The following is a 6158-nucleotide window of genomic DNA, read 5'->3' as shown; positions in this document are numbered from 1 at the left end:
TGCAGTAGCTGTTGAAGCATGGTTTCAGTAGATTGTAGGCGTTTCTTTAAGGAAGTCTGTTCATCATCTGAATTGTTCTTCGACATGTTAGATGGCTGGAACATACTATCATGAATTGCTTAGATAGTCGAATTAGAACAAAACCAGAGGATGAAACAGACTCAGCACACAGGATAAGACGGTAAATTAGGTTTATTTCTACTGTAGACTTTGTTTAAGGAATCTTGAGTTGGAGTTGTCCAGAAGCCAGAGGAGGAGGAGGTAAACCCAGGAATCCAAGGAGAGAGAGAGTATTGGTGATGAAAATATTTACAGTGCAGTCCTTAGGAGAGAGTATTACCAGATGTTGGCAGGCAGATAGGCAGGTCGACAGGCAGACAGGCAGGCAGACGGATAGGCAGACAGACAGGAGTCCACATAACTGAGGTTATGTTCCAGCAAAGGTCTGTATCAGCAGCTACCTTAAGAAGCCCATGAGCTCATTAGGAGAATGCGTTGCAGCTGCAGACAATGAGCTGCCAGAACCAACCAGAAGGGGAGGAGCAGAGATCCTACACATTAGAGGGTTTTCGAGCATGAACAGTGTTTTTAAGGTCATGCTAGAGCATATCAAAGGGATTCAGGACAGGACTTTTACTGGACCACTTTAAAGTCTTCATTTTGTTGTTCTTCAGAGGTGGACAAGCTGGTGTGTTTTGGATCGTTATGCTGCTGCAGAACCCGAGTTCATATCAGCTTGAGGTCACCAACACATGGCTGGACATTCTCCTTCAGGATGTTTTGGTAGACAGCAGATTTCATGGCTCCATTTATCACAGCAACTCTTCCAGGTCCTGAAGCAGCAAAACAGCCCAGACCATCACACTACCATCGCCATATTTTACTGTTGGTATGATGTTATTTTTCTGAAATGCGGTGTTACTTTTACGCCAGATGTAACGGGACACACACCTTCCAAAAAGTTCTACTTTTGTCTCATCAGTCCATAAAGGATTTTCCCAAAAGTCTTGGGGATCAAGATGTTGTCTGGAAAAATTGAGCCTTAATGCGGTTTTTGCTCAGCTGTGGTTATTTTCTTAGAACTCTGCCATGCAGGCCATTTTTGGCCTAACTTTGGTTGGCCTGCCGCTCTTGGGAAGGTTCACCACTGTTCTATGTTTTCACCATTTGTGGATAAAGGCTCTCACTGTGATTCACTGGAGTTCAAAAGCTTTGAAATTACTTTATAACCTTTTCCAGACTGATAGATCTCAATTACTTTCTTTCTCATTTATTCCCGGATTTCTTTGGATCTCGGCATGATGTCTAGTTTTTGAGGATCTTTTGGTCTACTTCACGCTATCAAGCAGGTTCTATTAAGTGACTTCTTGATTTAGAACAGGTGTGGCAGTCATCAGGCTGGGTGTGGATAGAGAGAGTGAACTCAGGTGTGATAAACCAGTTATGTTTCAACAGGGGGGGGGATCACTTTTTCACACAGGGTCATGTAGGTTTGATTTTTTTTCTCCCTTAATAATAAAAACCTTCATTTAAAAACTGCATTTTGTATTTACTTGTGTTGTATTTCACTAACATTTTTATTTGTTTGATGATCTGAAACACTTATAAGAAATAAGAATCACGAATAGGGCAAAAACCTTTTCACACCACTGTATAGACTGTAAGGGAGAGATTCATCTCCTTTCAGATTTTAGCAAGTGCAAGGATAATCCACCAGTGTAGCCTAATTTGAAGAGCGATTCAGGAGCAATTCACTTTGTTGGCGTTCCAAGTGAAATTCATATATTATGATAAACAATAAAATTTTGCCATCTTTTGCTTCATTCTTTTTTTCTGTGCCCCCATGAAAAAACGCTGGCCCCACCTTGGGCCCCGTGGAAAATTTGGCCTTGAACCACCACTGGTAGCAAGTCGATACACTTAGGCACATTCCAGGTAATTACTTCTTGAGTCTTGAGGTGAAAGTGCGAGATCAGTGAAGGCAACTTGAACCAGAACGAGAGGCAATGTCAAGCTGGTGAGCAAAAACACTCTGACCTCAGCCTCAAGGATGCTGCTTCTCTTTATGCTCCTCCTGATTAGTGCTGATGACTTGCGGCTGTGGATCAGCACCTGGCAGTCACGGCCTGCAGGAGAGAGAGAGAAACCCAAACACATACCCAAACCAGCAGCTCACCGCTCAGAGGATATGAGGAAAAAAGTCTGGAAAATTGAATATTTTTCCATACTCAATACTTTTTTCCCAAATTATCCAGACCTGGAAATTCTTAAAAAAATATTCCATACTTCTCATGGCTCAGTAACAAGGTTCTCTGGTCAGGTGAGAGCAAAATTGAATTTTCTGGCCAGCATGCAAAATGCTAGCACGGCACATCAACCTGAACACATTATCTTCACGGTGAAACATGGTGGTGGCGGCATCATGGCATGGGGATGCATATATTCCCCAGGGACAGAGGAGATGGTCAGAGTCAAATGAAATATTGGATGGCTGTGAAAGACTTTAAACTGACAACACAAATGCACACAACACTTTATAGTTTTTTTTTGTTTTTTTTGTCAAGCAATTTAAAAACATTTGTAATATTTTCCTTCTACTTCCCATTTATGTGCTACTTTTTGTTGGTCTATCACATTAAACCCAAATAAAACACATTAAAGTTTGTGGCTGTATGTGACAGAGTGTGAAAAGTTCAAGGGGTTCGTATACCTTTGCAGTGCACTTCATCATGCCTTTTTTTCCTACATTTTTTTAAAATAATCTGCAGCATTAAATAGAACAGCACATTCTTCTATGACCAACACGTTGTAAGAAGGAGCTTCAAAACTGCCGCTGGTGGTATAAAACATTAACTGAGACATGAAGATTGCCTCCACATTCCTGAAACATATCATTAGGAATACCTGGCATTTATTAACCACACCTTGTCTGTCTCCTCAGACAGACAACAGCCCTGGACCTGGGGAGTTGCACAACCCTTGACCCATTAATCATGCAGCTGCTCGCATGCCTTCTGGCCCATTTATTCATTTCAAAGTTACATCACCTGACTCAGTCAAGAAACAAAAGATTTGTCAAGATGGTATATATAATCTAAACATACGCAGATTGAATACAGAGCCTGAGTCTGTTCACACTGAAAATTAACAGTTTCATTAACCATTCGAACATCATTAAAAGACAAGATGAGGGGGGAGTCATAAATATTCTTCTCCTTAGAGCATCCAGACCCTTACATTCCTGGGATTCTGCAACTCTCATCACAGCAATGCTTCAAAGGAAACAGGTTTGATCTTAAGGTGTTTCTAGATTTACATGGTATATTTCAGTCTTTCCCAGATTGTCTCTCGCATAGCAGACCTCTTTTTCTTTCTTCAAACTCCAAGAAATTCCAGCCAAAACTGTCTCAGGAAGGATGTCTTTATCTTGGATGATCTGTGTTGTATTCCCTTGGCTGGAAGAAAGGTATGCAGATTACAAGCAACTTCCTTTACTCTTCTAAACTCCCAACAATTTCGTTGTTTTTTTTTTCCTTGTTTGGTTTCCATTTACCTATATTAAGAAGAAAAACTAAGGATTGGCTTATCACTATTACAACTATAGGAAACAGCCTGAATTAATTACACAAGATGATTTGGTTTTGTTAAAAGCAAACTTAAGCTCACAAATTATAGTACTGCACAGTTTTTATTTGACAAGTGCATACAATTTCATAAAATTCAGATAAAGTTGTTCAAGAACCCTTAAAGACAGCTAAATAATCAGAAACACATTCAAGCAAATTTTTAGCCTACTTGATTTATGTTTTAATTTCATTAAATGACAACTCCTTCTAAGTTTTAAACAGTTTTTAAGTTATGACCTTGGCTGCTTTTAAAATCTATTTTTGTTAGATCAGTGTTGGATGATCTCAGGAAGGGAGAAATGGATCCACATTTTAATTAGTTTGGTTCAAACCTTCAACAATGTGAACAGAAAAGGTCAGGAGAAAATTCAAACAGGGATATCTTATACAACCACCATGAAATCACAGTGATGGTTCTGTACAGACAAACGAGGGATTTGACTCTGTTACACGTTGCTGTCAATAATAAATAATATCTTTTTAATTATACATATATACACAATTGACTTTATAACGGAATATAATGTGGGATCAGTCCAAGTACGCATGATGTTGTTCTGGAGCTCTGACTGTCAAGTGTTCATCAGAGAAACAGCCTGGGGGAAGAAACTGTCTCTGTGGAGGCTGGTTTTAGCGGACAGCGCTCTGTAGCTCCGACCTGAAGGTAAAGGTCTAAACAGTTTGTGTGCTGGATGTGTGGGGTCTGCAGAGATTTTAGCTGCCCTTTTCCTGACCCTAGACCTGTGTAAGTCCTGGATAGAGGGAAGGCCAGCCCTGATTATTCTCTCTGCAGACCTGAATACATCTAATGATTAAACTTGAGAATGACCCGAAACATACAGGGGTTGGACAATGAAACTTAAACACCTGTCATTTTAGTGTGGGAGGTTTCATGGCTAAATTGGACCAGCCTGGTAGCCAGTCTTCATTGATTGCATATTGCACCAGTAAGAGCAGAGTGTGAAGGTTCAATTAACAGGGTAAGAGCACAGTTTTGCTCAAAATATTGAAATGCACACAACATTATGGGTGACATACCGGAGTTCAAAAGAGGACAAATTGTTGGTGCACGTCTTGCTGGTGCATCTGTGACCAAGACAGCAAGTTTTTGTGATGTATCAAGAGCCACGGTATCCAGAGTAATGCCAGCTCCACAGGGTCAATATACACGGCCGGGCTGCTATAGCCAAACCTTTGGTCACTCATGCCAATGCCAAACGTCGGTTTCAATGGTGCAAGGAGCTCAAATCTTGGGCTGTGGACAATGTGAAACATGTGTTGTTCTCTGATGAGTCCACCTTTACTGTTTTCCCCACATCCGAGAGAGTTACGGTGTGGAGAAGCCCCAAAGAAGCGTACCACCCAGACTGTTGCATGCCCAGAGTGAAGCATGGGGGTGGATCAGTGATGGTTTGGGCTGCCATATCATGGCATTCCCTTGGCCCAATACTTGTGCTAGATGGGCGCGTCACTGCCAAGGACTACCAAACCATTCTTGAGGACCATGTGCATCCAATGGTTAAAACATTGTATCCTGAAGGCAGTGTCGTGTATCAGGATGACAATGCACCGATACACACAGCAAGACTGGTGAAAGATTGGTTTGATGAACATGAAAGTGAAGTTGAACATCTCCCATGGCCTGCACAGTCACCAGATCTAAATATTATTGAGCCACTTTGGGGTTTTTTGGAGGAGCGAGTCAGGAAACGTTTTCCTCCACCAGTATCACGTAGTGACCTGGCCACTATCCTGCAAGAAGAATGGCTTAAAATCCCTCTGACCACTGTGCAGGACTTGTATATGTCATTCCCAAGACGAATTGATGCTGTATTGGCCGCAAAAAGAGGCCCTACACCATACTAATAAATTATTGTGGTCTAAAACCAGGTGTTTCAGTTTCATTGTCCAACCCCTGTACATGGACTAAAAGTTTGTGATACAACATTGTTAGCCTTCTACTTGTCTCCAAGGAGCTCAACCTCGGCTATATTTAAGAAATGTTAGGCATCTAGACTGGTAGGCTAAGCTTAAGGTCTGAAATCTTAAGTACAACCCCCATTCCAATGAGGTTAAGATGTTGTGTAAAATGTAAATAAAAATAAAATACAATGATTTGATAATCCTGGTCAACCAATTTGCAATTGGTCAACTAATTGGGGCCTGCCATAGCAATGCATAGGAGAGCAGATAGCATAGGAGAGCTATCTGCACTGCATAGGAGAGCAGTGCATTGCTTTGCAATGCACTGCTCTCCTATGCAATGCATGGGAGGCACCTATTACTATTCACCTGGTCAAAACCTATCCACTTTAATGCGTCCCGAACCGCAGCGTGCACCCCCACAATATATACATCAAAACGTCCGGCTCGGTCCCGGGAGGTGTGCTATTACTTTTATTGGCGTTTCGAGTTACCATGGCGACGTAATTTACGAAAAACCACCCCCCAAAATCCCCCATAGGAATGAATGGAGTCAGGGGCGAAGGAATCCTCAAAATTCACTGTTTTTGAGGCTCTGCTGTATCGCCA

This window comes from Girardinichthys multiradiatus, chromosome 2 (genome assembly GCF_021462225.1).
Source record: "Girardinichthys multiradiatus isolate DD_20200921_A chromosome 2, DD_fGirMul_XY1, whole genome shotgun sequence".
Classification (NCBI taxonomy): domain Eukaryota; kingdom Metazoa; phylum Chordata; class Actinopteri; order Cyprinodontiformes; family Goodeidae; genus Girardinichthys; species Girardinichthys multiradiatus.
The sequence above is the reverse complement of the archived record's forward strand: the minus strand, read 5'-3'. Positions refer to the sequence as shown.